Source organism: Fulmarus glacialis, unplaced genomic scaffold, assembly GCF_000690835.1.
Source record: "Fulmarus glacialis isolate BGI_N327 unplaced genomic scaffold, ASM69083v1 scaffold2894, whole genome shotgun sequence".
NCBI lineage: Eukaryota > Metazoa > Chordata > Aves > Procellariiformes > Procellariidae > Fulmarus > Fulmarus glacialis.
In genome coordinates, this window is record NW_009208488.1 from 110808 (window position 1) to 132349 (window position 21542).

At 40.1% G+C, this 21542-nt stretch overlaps 1 protein-coding gene across 1 annotated transcript in view; it reads right to left on the reverse strand.

The window, feature by feature from the left end:
* The window catches only part of CLVS1 (clavesin 1), a 93355-nt gene that overhangs the window by 65956 nt on the left and 5857 nt on the right, over window positions 1–21542 (reverse strand). The window lies entirely within an intron of this gene.

Consider the following 21542-nt stretch of genomic DNA (forward strand, 5'->3'; position numbering starts at 1 on the left):
CTGCTTGATGTGATAAGTCCCGCTCACTGGTGGATAAAATAAACCTTGAATTAAATCTTTTCGATTCTTCTGGCGTTCCTTACTAAGATTTTAGCTAAGCTACTTTGGGAAAATATTTCTCTGTGGTGAAATGAAATGGATTCAGGCTATCAGTTTAAATCCCTGCTCCTTTGGATATACTTTACCAGTTTTTTTGTTTGGTTTTTTTTCCCCCTTCTTTTCTTTCTATTGTAAAGAGGAAAATCAGGAAAGGAAATAAATCAGTACGATATTAATATAAATGGTACAGTTACAACTTGGCTCTCTGGCTTCCTGCTTGAGTGGAGGGAATGATCCAAGGCTTTGCACAATAAAGTTTGACTGTTGCCTTATTTCCGCAAACCAAATGCAACATGGAAGATAGCTACATCCACTCAAAATGGGAAGAGTTTATTAATTAGTAGCTACGAATAAGCTGGCTGCAAGGCTTCCCTCAGCTCTGGGAGAATAAATAGAAACCTTGGAGGCCCTGAAGCAGGCAGCAAGTGACAGAGAAGAAAATGTTGAAATGTTTCCTTTAATATGAAAGTCTGTACTGAGAAGCCTGGGACGCTCTCTACTTCCATCTCACGCATTTTACGAAAGCGAGAATTGGACTCTTTAATGACTTATTCCGTATTTACACCTGAGCAAGCTGAATCAGGGCCTCTCATCATCTGTCCTTCCTGTTAAGATGGTTTATAAACAACAGATTCTTTTAGAGAAGAAGCAGCAAGGAAAGCTTCAGAAAGTACAGCTTAAACTTCTGTAAAATGAAATTCTAACATACCGCAATTGCAGTCTGTTTTATCTCTGCATAATCCTCAAATTTTGATGAGGCCTGAGGTCTATTACAGGGAAGGCTCACACCATGTTCTCCCATGGAGATTTTCATTTAATCCTTTTCTGCTGTTTTCTTTAATTTAAAACAAGTCATCTAAGCCTACAAGAGCGTTGTTTCAAATTCTGCCTGAGAGAAAAAAACCTATGTGCAGTCAAAACAAACTTCTCTACCATCAAGACTTCTACCCCTGAAAGGCAGCAACACATGATAAATTTCTATTAGAAGTAAATGGTGAAGTGTTTCCTTATTCTTTCTCTTTTCTCTCAGCAGGTTTTGAGTGAAAATGTACATTCCTTCTCTAAAGACACGGTCCCTTGAAAAAGCTGTTCCTGAACTGTGCCTCTCTGCCTAAGTTAGAAGCTTCTCTGAAGTATAATTGCTGAGGCAACTTGCAATACATAGAGCTTAAAGATACTTAACTTTGTTGCTGCTGGGTACCAGAGCACACCTCCCTCTTTTGCAGTCACAGGACAACTGTGACCTTTTCAAATCATATGGGGAAGCTGTGCTAAACAGACAAACTGAAGGAGTACTTTCCTTAGCAACGTAAGGTAAAGGCATACCGATTGGATTTGCAACTGACATTTATTTTCAGACTAAATTTATTTCAAAAAATTGTGATATGAATATACTACCCACTGCCTGGCTGAAACGGGTGTTGACTTTCATGCAGCAGCATTAAATTACTACACTTTCAATGATGAAAAAAGCAATCGCACCCCTAGACCACATATATTTAACATATCCTACATTACTCTGCCCCAGCATCTCTATTCAAGTGGGTCAGCCTTCCACAAGAACTGCCCCATGGAAGGTCTCAGAGGTGTGCAGTGTCTCCAAAAGTGTCCTCACACACACACCAGCCTTCTTCTCTCTTGTTGGCGTCAACACAGAATGGTATCATCATTCATGGATGGGCTTTCTGGCTAGACCGGGGAAGATGGACTAATCCAGAGCTTGATTTAACCCCACATTTGCAAATCTTAACACGAACTGAAAACTTGTTATTACTGAAGGTGTGAAAATAGGTCCACATTGTGATCAGAAAAGGTTTCATCCTTTATTTTTGGGAGGAAGTTTTAATAGAAGATGCAAACTCATATTCATGATCCTGCTACCTCTGTTGTTTTTAAAGGCTGTGGAATGATTTCAGTAGGGCTGTATGGAAATGGTGTATACAAGGCATCTTCTATAATCCACTTAAACTCTAAATCACAATGAAATATTTGATTTGATTGAGCAAAATCTTTCTCTCAGACTCTATCCTTAGGAATTCCAATCTTTGTTTAGGTGTCTACATACATTACCAGGTTATCAAGCAATTTCTTACCTGTACTTCTCTGTGCTTTCAGTAGAAATTATTTCTTGGGAGATACGGCACCCGGTTTTCTTAGCGTGTAACTAACCTGGCTGTCTCCCGCCTAGATACCCCCCTGCCATGTATTTACAGTTTTAAGACATGGTGTAGGAAATAAAGTGAACACAAAGAAGTTTTTCAGATGAGTACAAGGAGAGATGAAAGCAGCGCACAGTCCTCCAGGTGGGCTGTTTGCAGGCATGCTGTTTTATGAATGCAGGGTCTGGATAGAAATCAGACAGAGTGCCACTTGAGGCTGAAGCCCTCTGCTCCCTAATCGTGAGCCTTTGAGACAAATCATTCAGCTGTGTGACTGATTTGCATCCAAATCATTTTCTATGCATGAACACAGAACCACTTTCTATTAGTCCATCTCTTTTGTTCCTTTGCTTAATGTTCCCTTCCCTCCCCCAAACCCCCTCCCTACCAGTTTAACCCTCTCACAAAAAAAAAAAAAAAAAAGGGAAATAAATTACTACTACACAAAGGGTAATGTGTAAGGTGCTGTAAGGATTCAGCATAGAGCCTAATGAAGTGAGCCACTAATGAGTTACAAAAGATTTGCACAAGCCCCAGACAGACAAAAAGGAGGAGAGAGGGAGAGTGCCTATCTGCCTTGGCTGAATGGAAAGGTACCACAAAAGAGGCTCTTCAGATATCCTTTGGAAAACGGGAAGTTAGCCCTACAGAAACCAGTGGTAAGGAACAATACTGTAAAACAAAAGTGAAGATGGTTTAGCTGAGGGATTTAGTGGAGAGATTAGCCAAAGGCATAACATGAAAATAAATAAGAAGAAATTACTTAATTATAAGAAGCGTAAGCAGGTTGTGAGAGAATCGAAAGGCTCAGTGGAGTACCAGGGTGCAATGGGAACAATTAAAGGGGATAAAGACATTGCAGGGAAATTAAATGATCTATTTGCATGTCTGCCACCAGTCATTTTGAAGAGATACATGGATAATAAATCTGAGGGACTGTTGGAAAATAAGGGGTCAAATAAGACACACTGCAAGAAAGCGATACATTTTGGAGAAGATAGCATCAGTAAAGGCTTTTGACATTATTGTCTGTGAACATTTAAGCACAGGCTCTGTTTCAGGCATGCTAGTGAAATTAATTGGATTATTCAGATGGTTAAAAGTATGAACATGCAGAAGTACTGGCAGCTGAAGCCATTAAGATTGTCTGGTAGTAAGCAAAAACAAACTGTCACTAAAAATCCTGACTGTCCCACAAGACAGCAGGCTAACAAAGTTGGGACCGGTGTTGTTATCTTGGCAGTTGCAGACAATTCAGCTTAACATCCCTAGGTCAGTATGTGGTAAGAGCCTCTCTCCTGTAATACTTAAAAGGTCGCTTAGTTAAATGCAAATGCAAATAAAAGGGATTTCTTTAATTGTTAAAAAAATGGTTTGGGATACCAAACCAATGAACTTATCACCTTTCAAATGTAACAAAGAAGTAAACTTGCAACACCATCATATTTAACGTAAGCTAACAAAAGACTGAGCAATATAAAACTGGTTTCGTTGAGTCTGTTTGAACACCTGTGAAGAGAAGGCAGTGTAGTACACCTCACAAAAAAGCTATGGCCAAGGCTGAAGAGCTATTAGCAAGCTGCAACCATGGCATAGATACAAATCAGGTAAGAGACCACATCTCGCTTTGTTCTCTCCCCACACAGTAAATCACCAACGGAGAGCAGAAATGCACACTTAGCTTCTAGTCTGGGGAGAGCTGGCTCTGCCCTGCAAGGAGGATTCCCACTGGGAATAATGTGCAGAAGAGGAAGGGGAAAGAAGAAGGACCAGAAAAACTTGCTCAGGTTGCCCCAAATTATTTGAGCTAATCGAAGCTGAAGAAGATGTAAGGAAAGGCTTATAAAAGGAGACGTGAACAACAAGCAGATTGATGCTGGTGGAAGAGGAAGAACCCAGGAAGGAGCATTTCGAATTGCTCCCACACGCAGCCAAGGTACGGTGTTCATGGAAAAGCCCTTGGAATCAGTCAGCATTGGGTTTTGAACAGGTGTTCATAAATCATATAAAGTCATTTATTTCAGTAGATTAAGTTCTCCTTTCTGCTCATAAAGTATTGATAAGAAAGCCCCAACTTCCGATAATGTGTTCTTAGAAAACATCTGGGATGTTTTAATGCGTGTATTTATTTTAGAAATTTAAAACTCACCTCTGCCGGAAAAAGCACTGGAAATTACTGACATACAGTCCTTGGGGATTCATGTCTTGATTCAAACTCATGATCATGAGTAGCTACCCTGCCTCTCTGGCATCAGAGGGAAATGGCAATCAGTCCAACCACTGCAAGACCTGATCTTCACATTTTATGACATTTTGGTGAGGAAAGCCCCTCATATGAACCTCGCGCAATGCCGGGCAGCCCTTGGCTGAAGAATAACCAGGAAGAATAACTGCAAAATGAATCGTGAATAAACATGGTGACTCACTTGACTAATCCTGCACCAGAGGAGATGAACAGTCGAACAGAGGAGCTCACAGCTGACTCATGCACTGAAAAGGGCTTGTTTGTCTCATCTGTCTGAGGTCTGAATAGCACATATGTGCAGAGAAATTAGCAAGGCTTGTCTACGATGCACAGAGAAAATGGGTTGCATTCACAGCAAATGTTCACAACAAATATTTTGACCAGCTGTGGGTAACTGTCTTCGTAGAACGATTCAAAGCCATTTAAACTCGTTAGCTGCAAAAATATGAATAATTCACCAGTACGCAAACTGGAGAAATTCTTACACAACAATCTGAGATTTCTTCTTATTTTGTGGGGTACCAACCCTTCCTTTGCCACACCAAAGTATAAGATTTTTTTTATTTCTCTGTAGAACCAGAATACATGCAGATAAAACTCCTACTGAGTAAAACACAGGTTGCATTAAGTTAATGTGATAGCTCCAAATTATTCTTCTGTCACATCCAGTGTAGCTATCTTAGGCTGTTCCAGTATGTCAGCTTCAGACAGGCATCGCTCCTGTTTTGTAATGAAAAGATAGCAAGTTTTTCCCCACAGCATCTGTGTGAGTCTATAAATAAAATTCCAAAGTAACCTTACATCCACGATAATAGACTGGATAGATAAGTGTACTGATTTTTTTCTTTGGAAATGGTTAGTCCAACAGTGCACTGGATGCAAAGACTAGAGTAGACTAAGCTGAGACCTGAGACTGTATTTAACAACATCAGAAATCCGCTGCTTAGCTTATAACTGAACAGAGGCCAGTCACCCACAGATATCTGGCTAGCTTTGAATTCCTGCTTGGAGTGAGCTGGAAGCCTCTGCCATTGCCTATGAAGGGGAAATGTACCAGTCTGCAGAAAGAAACTATATCGGTTTATTCTTTTATCATGCAAAAATTGCCTCTCAGTGGCTCTATGACAGATATAAAAATATTCCCCATGTTATGTTTCTGCTCGAGGTTTTTCTATATATAAGTATTATGAGGTTTTTTGCTGTCACTTTCCACTTCAGTTGAACTCCATAGCAACCAATAGCCCCTGAATTACACGCTCCGCATTCAAGTCAGTGTTACGAATCTCCTCCTACATACGCTCATTCATATTGTGGGCACCCTTACCAAAGGAATACTTTGTCCCTGACGTTAATGTGAGTGTGCAAGGACCCTTTCTTATGTGTAATTTGGCTGAAAAATGGGGACCTGTGCTTGGGGAGGGAGAGTGCAGGTGGTGGGGCTCTTTGGACCCCTGGTGGCACCAGCTTCCACCAAAGATACCTACACAGGGGAGTGAGGAGGTGACATCTGCTCTTCCCTTTGCCTCAGCCCAGGGACTTGTTACACCATCTAGCAAGGAATCTGTCCAAGACAAAGCATAAAATTGTTATACTCCTGAGAACTCAAAAAATCCCTCCCTGAGCTCTCCAGAAACTTGATCCCAAATGGAGCAGGCAACCGATTGCAACCCAGCACAGCACAAGCTTAGTGATCGCGTGTCAGGAGTCCACTTGGGTGCAATGGGGCAGCCCAGTCGTCAAGCTAATGGCTTGGCTGGGCTCCAGGCAGAGCGCTCAGCGCCGTGCAGGGGTGAAGCCCTTCAGGAGCAGTGTGCAGCTCTGCTTTGCAGCCTGCTGCTGAAAGGAAAGGCCAGAATTGAATCTCAGGTGCAATATGACTGTTCCTCCGGCTGTGGATTTGTTTTATTCCTTCAGGAGCCAGTATTTCTGAGCTACACCCTGGTGATTTTCTTGCCTTTTTAGTACCCACAGCAATGTCATGCTCACACACTGTACAAATTTATCTGTTGAGAAGGAATAAGTGACAATCACAGGCAGTGTGTTATGATACTGTGGAAATTATTAAAAGTCCTACGCTACAACCCCTAAATGCAATCAATAAATCAATACTACAGAGCCACTGCAGTAATTTGCCTGGATAGTCCCAAATGCAATGTCCCCTGTGAGGAGCATGGGGAAGATGGGCAAAGAGTACATTCCAGCATAAGCACAGCCAGGGAGTCCATGGTGGTTTCAGGTTAGTGGTCTCCACTGGTAGAAATTTAGGAGATGACATGTGGGAACAGACTGATGGTTACAGCTCAGGATACTGTTTGAGAGGTAGTTTTTAATCTCCCATCATGTTCTTACTGATGTTGTGATACTGTTCCCTCAAAGAACACCTGTAGTAATAATGAACAAAATGAATGCTGGTACATGAATGGCTTATGGTTAGCAGCATTAGGATTGATTACCTCTGTTGTTTTCTTTTATTCTGTGTGATTGCTTAGCCTTTTCTGATTCCCTCTTGGCACCACAATCCATCCTTGCATCGCACTAAGCTATTTGCTCAATGTCTTACAACATTGCGTTCCACAAGTTAATTTTTCATTACAGGAAGGCAAAGGATTTTCTTTTGAACATTATGAAGCTACTGTTTAATCACAGAAAGCAATTATACAGCTCCTTTGTTCTGTTATTAGAAGAAGGTACAAATGGCATCACCAATTCAGTCTCCCTGCTATCATGTTTTCTCTGTATGAATCCTCTAGCTATATCTCTACTGCATCCTCAACATCTTTCCTTTTGAAATAACCCCGGACTTCTTTCTCCCTTCTGATGCAATTACCTCACTTGTTCATAATGCTAATGAATTCCTTTCATTGTTCTTTTTTTTGGACAGTTATATTTTTTACGTCCCCTTCTTTTTGAGATGATACAGTGTAAAGTGAATTCAGTATTCAAGGTGAGTTTGGAATATAGCATACATAAAAGAATATGTTATCTTTTCCTGTTTGTTCTCGGTCTCATTCTTAACGCAGCCTAACATCTAATTAACTTTTCTGACCACCACGGCACAGTAAGTACACTTCTTAATTGTGCTGTCCATAATGACCTGATGTTTTCCTTAAAAGGTTAAAAGTAATTGAAAACCCAGAAGAAACTGCATAGAGTGAAGAGAGGATAAGGGATCTGCATACAAGATGTGGCCACATATTAAAATCCAACATGTTCCTGCACTGCACTTAGACTTCTTTGCATAATAAATGCCGCTTTTCTAGGTCATTCTAGAGTTTTCCACAATTTTTGCTGATGTTCACTAACCTACTAACAACTTTCCATTTACTTTTTGTCACGTCACCACTTACGTCACCTACGTCTACCAAAAGAATAATACTGCTGAGCGTTATGATAACATAATTTTGCCACTTACAAATCCTATTCTCTGCCGGAAATATCAGGGCTACTTTTATGTGCAAGGCAAGAATTCATCTGTGTATTTATTAACTTTTCTGAAAAGACTTTAATACAAACTTCACAGGAAGATTTTTGATTAGCTAACTAATTGGTATATTTACATATTTTACCTTAGACAATTCTAACAAAATTATCTAATTGCCCTTTGGTTGCAATCAGTCATTCTTACAGCAGACCTCAATGATGACTAGATCAAATAGTAAAGTTAAAATCAAATAACTGCTCACCGATGCATATATTATGAGAGTACTGAGTTCAGAACTACAAAAGTCATATTATCACTTGTGGATATTCAAACAGCACCTGGTTACTCACACAGCACTCATCAGTCCAGAAAGCTTTGAAAAATGTAGCAAAATGCCTGGAAGTTCATTCAGAAACTCACTTTTCTCTATCTCTGTTGGAAAGTTTAACTGTTCAGCTAAGAAGCAGACTCCTCCTGTGTGCTTGAAATTACAGTAATGAACTTTCAGCTGGTAATCGTAAGCTGACAATGAACCCAAAAGGTATGCACGAAGTCACCTCTTTCCTTCTAGTACCTAATCTGAAATCTCTATGAAGCTCTAAGGTCAGAGGAGAAATCTGGTCCATCTGAATCTCAGACTTTTAGAGCCACAGATAGCGTACAAGAGGTGTGCTTGACAGATGAGAGTCAAAACTTGCCTGTGAAAGCAGCCCATATTTTGAAAAATATTCTGCTGAAGGGTCCCTTTTTCTTGTGTACAGAATTATGGAAGGTACATTTGATTCTGCAGGCTGAAAAAAGTCAGAAAAAATCATAAGAAAACTGGAAAACTAAGTGAGGCCAGATGGTCAGGAGCAGATTGCATCAGGCTCAAGAAATGACAATCTATCCAGTAGGAAAAGCAGAGCTGATCATGGTGAAAAGACACAGTAAACTGAGACCGAGTTATGGGTAATTCCAGACACTGTACGTGAAGGTGACAGTGTTGCAGTACTATGTCCCTAACAAAAGCATAACATGAAGAAGAAAAAGAAAAATACAACATCCCAGTGGACTTTATTAAGTCAGTGCGACGTCCTCCTTGGCCTGTGTGAAATGAATGCACACACAGAGACAGACTGTTGCAGACCCCGCAGTAGTGGCATGTCTAGAAATGGTTCACATGAAGGTGGTGGAAAATGGCCTATGTATCTTCATTGGCAAGATCATCCTGTGGTAGTAATGTATATCTCCATAGAAAGATTTATAAAGTAGTTTTGGTATCACCAGGTATTATAATGGAGAAACAGAGAGACCATGTTTTATTCCTTCTTTCAGGAGGAATGAAAGGAAAAAGCAGAGCAGGTATGGGCAGTGAGCAGCAATGCCACCAGTGAAAACAAAGAACTAATTTGCAAAGAAAGCAATCAGAAACATCACAGTCTTACAACCTCTCTCCAGCAAAAATGGCATTGTAACTATCATAATATAGAGGATGATACAAAAATGATGATGTTATTAAAAAGCTTGGAGAAGCTCAGCGGTCCCTATGCCTGTTTGGTGGAGAGCATATTAGGGTTTTTCAAGAACAGCAAGCCATGTGGGATGTCATCACCAAAGGCAAATAACCAAAGCTGAATCTCTTCAGAAATATTGGGTAAGAGGTTATCAAGACATGAGAAGAAGTGGCAAAAAATAGAAACGCAAGTATATCTTAGTAAATACCTAAAAAGGCTATTAAATCAGGCAAATAAACATATACCTAAATCTGGGCAGTGAAAGTGGCAGACGTTAAAAAGATGTACAAAAATGATGTCAATCACAAAAAGGCCCCTTCAGGGCCAATAAAAGACAGACATGAAAATATTCTATTAATTTCTTATAAGCAAATAAAAAGATGTGTCAAGCATTATATATCACAGAGGTTTCCCACTGGAACAATAGACAACTTTGATATAGCTTACAAGATGGAGGAACTTGATATTATTGATGTAGAAATGATCGTTGGGGAACTCAAAACAGATGCTATAAAGATTCATAAGACGGCAGTCTAGGAAAAATTAACTGCAGATCTCTTCAGAAACTATGATGATGGAAACTTGCTATAATGATTCAACTGAGCAGGGGAGAAGGACCAGAAAAAAATGAACCTGTGTAGATTTATGAAATAGAGAAGACTGTTAAAAGTGTATGGGATCATGATGCTGCCAGCCACAAAGAAACTGCTTTGCACAGTTACGCTGAAAAGGATATGCAGTGCTACGAAGCTCAAGAAAAATGAACAGTTTTCACCCTAGCCACTTTTGAGTGGATTGTGTTTCACACAACATCACTGAAGAAAGTGAAGGAGTGAAAACAACAATTTCCCCTAAGAAAGCAGATTTTTTTTCCCAGAAATCCACTGAAAATGTAAATGAGACATATCTGTAGAAGACTCCAGACTTGACAGAATCCTCAATGAGAAAAAGCGTGACACGATCCAACCAACAATGAGGAGTCTGGTCAAACGTTACCAGTGGAATTAGAAAAGGTATGTCTTCTTACTTATGTTTTCCAGGTTTTTCTCAGACTTTGTTAAGTATCAGGCCTTCAATGCACAAAAGACTGATAACTGAATGAATTTTACTACTACCAAGTAGAAAACAAAAGTTATGGAAAACGCCATCAGTCTGAATCATACCACATTGTAGGAGAAACCTTAGAAGCTAGTGTTGAATTTAATTCTGTAAGCAGTATGTATGACAACTGCTTCTGTAACGACTCCAGTGAGTGAGGCAATTGGTCCTTTTGAAGGGGAATTACTGAACAGAGAAATCAAGTATAATCAGCTCTATACTATGTATCATTGCTAGCCTTTTACTAATTCTATTTTTGTATGGATGACAGTAATGGACCAAAAGAGGTGTGCCTAAAGGAAGATAAATATCTTTCTGTGGATTTTACTACCACTTATGCAGAATAAGTCAGGTAAGAGGAACAAAAAATGTTCAGATCCAGAGACACCTACAACCACTTGATGCTTTGCAAGTGAAGAAGTGAGCTTTCCTGGGATATACAGGGTTTCTTTGACAAAACAGTCCTTTGGAAAGGTCTTGTTTTTCTTTTTTTTTTGGCCTTGAAGTTGCAAAATATGGTTTTCTGAGAGAACTGCAAGACAAAGGGAAAAGAGGTGAGCCTAGAAGGACTCCCTGCAACACAAAAAGCCAAGTGGAAATTTTTCCAAAGCAGCAACCTGAACAAACTAATGGGACTGGCCCAGCTTATTTAGAAATAAAATTGTATTTAGACTGGATTTCTTGAAATAGATGAAGTAATTATGGAACAAAAATATTAACATGCAGGTTGCAAATTGAAAATTAGAAACTGCCAGGGTTACAGTTGTTCTCAAAATGCCCCCTGCGCAGGATCAATGGACAAAATAGGCTATAATCAATTTTTAAGTATGATTTCATATACCATAATCACAAAGGGAAAAATTAAACATATTTTAAAACTCTAAGACCAGTACTTCATAATTTTTGAGTACTTCATTTTCCGTGAATGCAGTGGCTTGATACATAATTTCCATATTTTAAAAAAAGAAAAGAATGGGCAATCTACCTGAAGCATTTAATCAATGCTTTACTTGATTTCATTATCAGGATTTGAAACCTTAAATTTCTGCAATAAACTCTGCGTTTTAACCAAGATTACAAATTCCGTGTTCTAACAGCATGAAGGTTTTTTCCTGGATGGGACGGGATAGATCTTTGTATCACATAATGATAACAGTGGTGTGTAGTAACTGTTTAAGTTGAGATCCCAAAGAATGCAGAAATAGGATTGCGGAGCCTTGTATTGAATATATGGTAATGGTGAAAGGAAGCCCAGCCTGCTATCCTCTATTCCCCTGAAGCCAGTACAATTTTTTGGTATGTGCCAATTCCCAGTAGAGTGTAAATTAGCGTTGCAGGTGCAGTGTGGTCTTTGCCTTGGAATAATAATGTTACGTTATTATTTTGGCAGACTATCAAATTTTCTCAGGAATTGCCAGTGAAAACAATTTAAGTGGTTTATAAACTATTAAAATTCAGTTGTGCTGAAGACAGAATTTCATGTGACTTGCAATGTTAGGAATTCTGAAAGAAAAGTTTCATTAATTTCTTATTACACAAGTTATCGGCAATCTCCTAAATCACTCTAACCTCTGTAAAGTAGAGTATACTTATATGTGTGAATGTTTAGTCTCTGCCTTCTGGCAACCACTGTTTCAGGGTTTGCTGTTTCTGGGGGAAAGGGCTGCATTTTAGGTTTCTTAAACAACTGGAAACTGTTCATTCATGATGTAATGTTTTATACTCTTCTGTTTCTGTTTGTATTGCTTTTTATTATGAAGCTAATATAATCAATTCAATTTTTTTTCACACTTCTAATAAGAATTCTCACATAGTCAATACAGACAATTACTGAAGAAATGTGGTTAATTGAAGTCCCTACTCTACATTACTCATTCAATTATAAATAACGGAGAAACATATGTAACAATTAAGTAGAAAACAGTAGACAGCCAAAATTTTTGTGCTTTTGAACTCAATGCACAATGATGTCCTGCCAGACCTCACATTGGTATTTGTAGCAGGCAGCTCTAGAACCAGCTAACTGGAAAAACCAGGATCTTCACTCCAAACACAAGCAGTAGTGATGACTTCAGTGAAGATACTGGGAGGCCCTGTTTTGTCAAAAGTCAGCAAAAAGAGGCAGAAAAAGGATCAGCAGACATTGCCACAGCAAGTCTAGTTTCATGGCCGTGAGAAAAATGCCAGAAGGAAAACTTCAGTATTAGAGGTAAACGTGGAATCTTGAACAAATAAATCAACCCTTCTTTACTTCCTCTTGTTTTCTGGAAAACAGTTGCATGCAGTCATTGGTACAAGCTTGTTTATGAAGAAACACTTGATTTTTTCATCTCTTCCTTCCCATAAAAAAACCTTTATGAAAACAGAAAGTCACAATTAATTTTCCTTGAGATCTAACTGGTTTGATGTTAAGAAAGTAAGGGATTGGGTGTTACCATGAACATATTATGGTTTATTGGTGTCCTCATTTCAGCTGGGATAGAGTTAAATTTCTTCCTAGTGCTGTGTTTTGGATTTAGTATGAGAAGAATGTTGATAACACACTGATGTTTTCAGTTGTTGCTAAGTACCCTGCTAGTCAAGGACAGCTTCCATGCTACCAAGCAGAGGCTGGGAGGGAGCACAGCCAGGACAGCTAGCCCAGCTGGCCAATGGGGTATTCTATACCATGTGACGTCATGCTCAGTATATGAATGGTAGGCATGATCCAGGAAGTACCGATCGCTACTTGGTCATCGGTCAGCGCGGGTGGTGAGCAATTGCATTGTGCATCACTCATTTTGTATATTCTATCATCATTATTATTATTATTTTCCCTTTTCTGTTCTATTAAACTGTCTTTATCTCAACCCACGAGTTTTTCTCACTCTCACCCTTCCGAGTCTCTCCCCATCCCACTGGGCGGGGGGGCGGGGAGAGCAAGCGAGCGGCTGCGTGGTATTTGGCTGCCTGCCGGGTTAAACCACGACAATTGGAATAGCTGCACCTTGAAGTCTTTTTTAAAAGTAGCAAAGCCTACCTTTCTGGACGTGACACTGGAGATGCTTGCACCATAACAGGGAAGATATGGCCTTTGGAAGATTTAATATATAAAAGCTGTAATTTGGTATCATGGGATGGCTTGTTAAAACTGCACGGTTTGTTAATACTACATTGGGTGTCCTTTTTTGTCTGTTACTGCCTCACAGTCTACACTGTATTGAACAGGGAAAATGAGGCAGGGAGAATTCCTTCCTATAGATATAAGCACAGTCTTATGACACATTTGTTACAACAGCAGAATTCATTTGCTTAAAAGCAACTGTAATACATACTTCTCTTTATTCTAGCCAATGCTTTGACTTCAAAAAAATGTTACTAAAAAGGCCTTATGGCAATATCAGAGAAAAACTACAAGTGATCAAGTCTTTGCAAAATGAATCCCAATATGCTGCAGTTAGTTTCACTCCACAAAAACACACAAAAAGCAGTTTGCTTCCAGCCTCTCCATGTTGTTTTTTTCCCTGATCTGCCAGAACTCTTCATGTTTCCATTCCATTGCATTCAGTTTACTTAGCTTTGGTTAATATTTTGCAAATTTGGTATTAATCAACAGTGCTTAACAGTCAAGTAAATGCATTGGTTTCATTTCTGCATGAGAAGAATATTAAGCCATGAGGTACTTAAGCAAATGTCTAATGTAAAGCATATGAATAGTCTCATTGCTGCATTTTGTCTCCATAGCTGAATTTGTTGGAGTTGCTCACGAGCATGTGAGTATATGCATTGCTGAATCAGATGTTAAGAAAAAAACTTTTCTTTGTCTTCTTGCTCTTTGGAAATGCATGAACCCTATATGCTTTTGAAAGAACTAGATAATGAAGTTCCCTGGCTTCAGCCATGCAATCTTCTAAATCATAGTTTCACATAAGTCGCAAAACAGACTTTTAGTTCACCTATTCTGACCTGGTTATGTGCACTAGTTTTATTAAGGGCCCCACAACATGACTATAGGCATGAATTAGACCATTTTTCATTCCAGAAGAAGGAAATTACATGACAGAGTACAGCACTGGCACAGTGGGACCTTGTGCGAGCAGGACACTGATGGACACCTTCCTGCCCTCCGCCTGGCCACAGTACTTCACCCCTCCACTCTGCCACTCCACCGGTCCCAGCCAGAGTCTCTCCTCAGAGGACACAGCTAATAAGGTGTTGAGCTATGAATCACACCTGCTTCATGATGCTGGGCACTTCTTCCAACATAACTATTTCCATTTTTTTTCCTTTGTTTCATTTTCTATTATCCTGCCATGCTCACATTGGAGCAACTCGCCTTGTGAAGAAATGAGTCTTGTCCACGGCTTGCATACCCTCCTTAATTGCTTGGCAGCACCAGCCTGGCAAATGGTTGTTTTCTCAACATACCACTAGTATGGTAACACTTCTTATCTTTCTGGGCACTTCATGATAACAAAATAACCTTTTTTTTATTGAAGATGTGTTTGTAGACATTTATAGTGAGCCATATCCTAGGCCAGGCTTAGGTGGCAGCCAAGAGATTTATTTTCCACCATGCCTTTGGGAGATGTAGTGTATCTTCAGGGGAGAAAAAAGTAGGCAAAGGGATTTGTCCTGCCCACCCTGGTGTAAGAGCTGGACCAGGACTGAAGTCTCTCTGTGGGTCAGGTGGGGGCCAGTTCAGGTTTCCTTCTGTATCTTTTGGGAAGCAGGATTAAAGAAGACCTTGTCTTCAAGGCAGTGGTGTGACAAGTAGGAAACATTGAGTTATTTCTTCCCTGTGTCACTGATTCACTGCCTGACTGTGTTCAATCCCTGCGAGTCCCTCCATTAGGCCAGGGTGCACTCCTGCCCTGGGATGCAGCCAGCTTGCAAGCTGCTTGGCCCTGTCCTGTTGTCCCAGGGAGCCCCCGACCCCCTGACACGCTCTTCTTCATTTAGGAAAGGTATACAATGCTTCTTTTCCCTTGTCCACATAGATTACAAACTTTCTAGGGTGGGGGTTAGGTCTTGCTTTCTTTTTTCATCCTAGTGTGTTAGGACCCAGTTTAGGGCTGATAGCAAAAAATGAACAAATTCACATAGGAAATTGGTTACTGGTGAGCACAACTGGCCAGTATGAGTGCAATGTTCTTTTAGATACGTCATGCAATAAGCGGTCACCCAGTTCAACAGCCATGGTCTGGATTGACTGGGTAAGAGTTTTGATGCAGCTGCATTTAAAGTCTTTGCATTTTATTACATTTGACAATTGCCTGTAGGATACCTCCCTGCATTATACGTTAATATAACTTTTGGTATTCACTGTCTTTCCCTGACTCTAGTGTAGTTGAATGAGATAGCATAGTAAACTCCTTAAAGTTCAAACCCACTCTACTAAGACAGTATTTTTGGGTTCGTAGGTCCAGTAGTATTCAAGAACAGCATTTAATATCCTGGACACTAGATACTCAGGTGTGCCAGAACCATACCCCAGTGTATTTCAGAGTTAAGATGAAGGTGGCGTTACACTAATTAAATTTCCTTGGATGTAGGGATGCAGCTGCTGATGAGCAGAGCCAGCAAGAGCTCTGAAGGCCTTCTTTGTGCTATTCTCCTCGATGGCAGCCAACAGTACAGGCCATGTAGCTCCTGCATCAGCTGGAGCATTCCCTCCATGAACAGGTAACCAACACTACGTCTGCACTGTGACATTTCACAAACAGCCGCACTCAGTACCTCAGAAACTCCCTCGCATGGGAAAACTCAATACCTCTGAAAGTAAGACAGACACAAGAAAGTGCCATTCTCACCCACTGCATCCGCATACTCCTCCTCACAGAGTATTTACTCATCGATACTTTCCTTAATTCTTAGAACTCTTCTTAATTCTTAGAACTCTTCTTAATTCTTAGAATTCTTCTCTTCTTTTGTTGGGGTGATGTCAGAAAGCCCCCGATGGAGGACTATTTCCAGATTCTGCAATTTTCCACATCACAGATAGGCATAGCAACCTTTTCACAATGTTAGGATACCTGCATTATTTAGTGGTTTCAAACAGGTTCTTGTCCAGCAAGAAAGCTGCAGTAGACCTTGGAGACAATGAGTTTTGTGACCATTATCCCCCTTAGCACACAGTGAGTGGGAGACACAGCTCCATTGTAGGAAACAATGACACTGGAACACCACAGAATATCAGAACTATCAATTTTCAAATATAATTGAGGCATAAAACACCCAGCATGTATTCAGAATCCCAGATGGGAAAATTGTTTTTACACAGCATTTCTTATATACAAGATAGTTTGCTGGACTTCTAGACACTTTTAGAGCTTACAGGTATAACATTTATGTTCTTAAATTGCAAGATATCTTAAAGCACCTTCTGAGTTTATCCTCCTCAGAAGCTTTTGACAGACCAAAATTAATCTTAGAAATAGGGGATAGGAACTTACCTGACAGGATCTCTTATATCTCCCGCAGTGCATCATCATAAGTACTCCTAGTTTGCCTCTGACTTCAGTAAAAAATCCAGTGATGAGGGGTCCACAGAGTGCCTCAGTTACCTGTTCAAGTCCTGAACCAGCTTAATCATTGTAAAATGTTTTCTAATTTTCAGAAATCTAATTCTGCTTAAGATTACTTAATTTGCTTTTATTCTGTATTTCCGTCCCCAAGGAAATGGGGAACTTTTCACTACCATTTTTTATTAAGGTAAACTTTTATATATAGGAAGATTCATATCCCATCTCTTATTGTCCTCAACTTTTATTACATTGTCATATTTTCCAGACTTCTTGTTTTACTATTCTTTTCTTGACTTAGCTCAAATTTGTCTCTCATGCTAGTACGTAGTCACAGGTCAATTGAGGTGCGTAAAGGTGAATAACTGCTGGTGTCCCGCAGACAACATTCCTGTAATACAGCTCAGAGACATTGTTTCCTCAATGGTATACCTTACTGTATCATTCCATTTGTAGTCCACCCTTTACCCTAAATCCTTTTGTGCCCAATCAGTATTTTCTCCATTAATTAACCATGAATACCCTATTTAACAAACCAGGAGGTGAGAAAATCCCAGTAGAGACACACATCAGCTAGGACTAAACCAGTAATGGCAGGTATGTCTGGTGTCTCACAAGGCTCCTTGGCTTTTAACATGGAGTTTACATCTGATATGCCTGTTTTTGAAGTAAACTCCCAAATGATCCTGAATTACTTTTAAATGAATCATATAAAATGTTCTCTGAAAGAAAGTGAATGTACATGTACCTGTGTATACATTTTAGCAGAGAATAGTAATAAGATGTTGGAAAAAGGAAAAGCATTCATTGGCAGCTACGGCATACACAAATTGCCATTTTCCCCAGACTTGCAAAGCTCTTTTATTCTAACAGAATTGAAGGTTTTATCAGAGTGAAACTGAATTTAAATTGCAGTAGCCAGCTAAAAGTGGCTTACATGTAAATGAGAACCTAAGAAATCGAGAGGTTTCCTACCGTCTCTCCCTAGGTCATAGTTTATTCCTCCTCCTCCTTTATCTCAGTTTTCAAATGAATATTGCAGTGCACTTCGAAGCAGGATTTTTCAGCAGTCTCTTTCTCTTTCAATACAAATCACATTTCTCCTTTTGTACTTACACAACAGATGGGTAGGATTATCCCTGGGAAAACAAGGCAGTGCATTCTTATTCAGAAACCCCACAAAGTGAGAACAGCTTAGAGGATCACAGGTCCAAGATAATAGGAGAGGATGGAGATGCCTTAGACAAGGTTATCGCACTCTAGTGCGGATTTTCCTGGCAGAAATACCTATACAAAAGAAATTCTGTGTGCTAACACATACCCTAGCACTCCAAAGGGGTATAGGCACCACATATTCTCTGTAGATTGTTCTGTGCATATTTAATATACATGACTGGCATCTCTTGGATTTGCTGTGAAAGGAAGTCAGTGAAGGAAGGAAAGAAAAAAAGCAAGAGGAGAGCATGTTCCTGATCACACTGTAGCAGTGGCCTTGTGCTTGTTACCACTTTTTTTCACCTTTATTACTTCATTCATGTCTGAACGTAAGGAATTCAGTTCCTCTACTGACATGGCATAAAACCAGGGGAGCTGAAATTATGGCTTTGTGGAAGGGAGCACAGGACTATTTATGGGAAAGAACAAGGGGATGGCTTGTAACTGGAACTCAATGAAGAAAACCAAATTCACCTAAAAAGGCAAAAAAAATGTCTTGAGCTTCCTGCTTTGTTAATTCAGACCATCAGCTGCATGTCTTGTAAAGTATCTGAGAATACATGTATTGTAAAGTACACCTGAGAGTGGTTTACTGGATCAGACCAAAGGTTCCTGTGGCCCCAAATCCTTGTTGTGACAGTGGCCAGCAACAGGTCCCTAACAAGGGGTTTGATACACAGCAGGTTGGCAAGGTTAAAATAGAAAACATACTAATTTGCCTCTGAAAACCAAATATTTCTTCTTATGTATATTGATAAGTTAACTTCAAAAATATGGTAGTCCATAGCTTAGAATCTTATAGTTTCAATCAAATCCTGAATTCTGGCCCTCTAAAGATGTATTATGGGATATTACATAAATAATCCATATGTGTTTTTCAAATAGATTGTTATTGATCATATAGCATCATAACATTACTTGGTGCTCTGATTTATACTGCATATATGAAAGATAACTGGCACCACATGTGTTAATGTATGCACAGACTTGTGCCATCCACTGTGTGTCTGGAATGGAAAAATGGAAAAGTGATACCACCTTTCCATAAAGAAAAAAACACCAATGAAGATATTTGCATATTACCGTTCCCTTAAAAATTAATCTTTACTGGTGCAAGTTTGCTCAGCATGGGCAGAAAATAGGCAGTTACGTAGGAAATAGTTCCAGCAGGAGGCTAACTGGCTGGCTTTGCCCTCTGTCCCCTGCTACAAATGGACCCTCCAGGAAGTTTCCAGAGCTGAGATTATCATGGTCTGGGAGCAAGGGAGAGTTGTTTTTTACTGCCTCTGTGGTTGCTGCACTTATTAAAAATAAAAACTCTTAGAGTGCAGTCAGAATTTAAGACAAAAATTTCCTCTTCCTCAAGGAGTGATTCCATTTTCTTCTCTTTAAGAATCAAGTCTCCAGTCATGGCATACTAACTACGATGCTCCACCTGTTTTATTGGCTTACCCATGTCAAAAGAGGCAATATATCTTGTACGAAAGAGCTTTAACAACTCAATTTTTAAGCTAGTTTATTGGAATATCTTTACTCCTCCCATCCTTTCCCCTGGCCTCCACCTCTGTCTGGTCTGTTAAATTTTTAGGTGGCTGTGGCAGACGGGTGCTTCTACCACTTCCTTCCTCATATTATTGAGACCATCCCAGAGATACATGGTCGCGGCACTCTCACCAGTGCAACCGCGGGAGCTGTCTCCCTCGTCCTCCAGCCTCGCCAAGGTAGACAAGCACCCTGAAGGAGGGTGACCGTGGTGGCAGGATAGAATTTACCCCAACTTGCTGTTCAGCCGTTTCATGGAGCTCAGCACTCCCCACACCATGCACATCTTGACTGAATTCATGCTGTCCATTGTAACTCCTCTGGGATCACCCAGTCTGCTAACGGCAGCAGTTCCCAAGCATCCCTCATGCTGCTTTGAGGGTGCTGGAAGTGGAGGATGCTCAGCACCTACCAGGGTGTGGTGAAAAAAGCGACGATTTTTATGTAAAATGCAATTGATACAGAGGCTTAGAGTTCAGAGGAAAGAGTCTAAAATAAATCATGGCCTGGGGAAACAATATATCAAGAAATTATTAGAATTTAAAAATTTCAAATGTATTTAAGGATTTCAGCTCAGTATCTCCACTCTTTTCTGACGCATGTAGCCTATGAAATAGGTAGTCAGAGAATTACATTTTTTTCCTCCCCTGACTCTTTGCAGTCTGTTCCTGCTGCAATGCATTAATTTGCCTTAGCTCCTTTTAATTAGGTTGGCAAGTTAGAAACTGATCAGAATATCAGATATTTGGAAAAATTGATTTAGGAAAAGCTCCAACAAAAAATATTCTGGTCTCTTCCTACAAAGTCTCACCTCAGAAAACTCCTGTTTATAAGAGCATTCATTCATGGTTACCAGCTGTTCCCAAGGGTCAAAGAGACAAAGAGCCAAGTGGGATGTCATCTTGTTTGGCTTTGTACTATTCTGTTGATATAGCTCTGTTATAATGTGCTTTTGCAGAACCCAGCTGCGAGGATGACATATACAGCCTACGTAGGTGTATGGGTCATTTTCTAGGGACAAGGGACAAATGCTATCACAACTGTATACAGTTTCTCTTTTCTGCCACCCAGACATAAACCCTCACAATAAAATTTTTGTCTTTTGAGACAGTCTGGGAAGAAACGGTGGGGGTGTGCATGTGTGCGTATGTGTTTGTTGTGTACGTGTGTGTATTTTTCTTTATCAACTGTCCTTCTCTCTGGTTTCTAAAGCTTGGGGATTGGATTTGGTTTCTTTTCTCCACAGGAGGGAGGTGGCACAGAGCCACTTTCCAGTCTGCCCATTGTTCCCCTTTGTTATCCCACAGGCCAGCTCCAGCAATTGTCTGTCTCACCCCCTGGCTCTGTCCTTCACAGCTCTTCTGTCAGCCCTCAGCCCAACACCATCCAGTCACCTTCTCTTCCTTCTCAGTATGTGTTTGACTGCCCTACCCTCCCTCCACTGATTTTTTTTTTTCCCTTTCAGTCAGGCTTGTCTTGTTCTTCAACATATGCTTCATAACTTTGCCAGCTGTTGTTTTTCTTCCTCTTTTTCAGACATTTTCTCTCTCTTCTTTGATTCCCTTCTCAGCCCTATCCAGGACTGTCATTTGTGTATGTCATCCTTCTGTCATTCATATGGACTACAACAGCCTTCCCAAACTCGGCTTCCACAATAAATGGTACTAACTGAATTATGTTGCCATCTCCAAGCAAATTAAAACATTTCAAGACAGAGCTCCTTTTCGTCTTCTTTGTCCAACATTTAATTTGCGCATCTGTTAC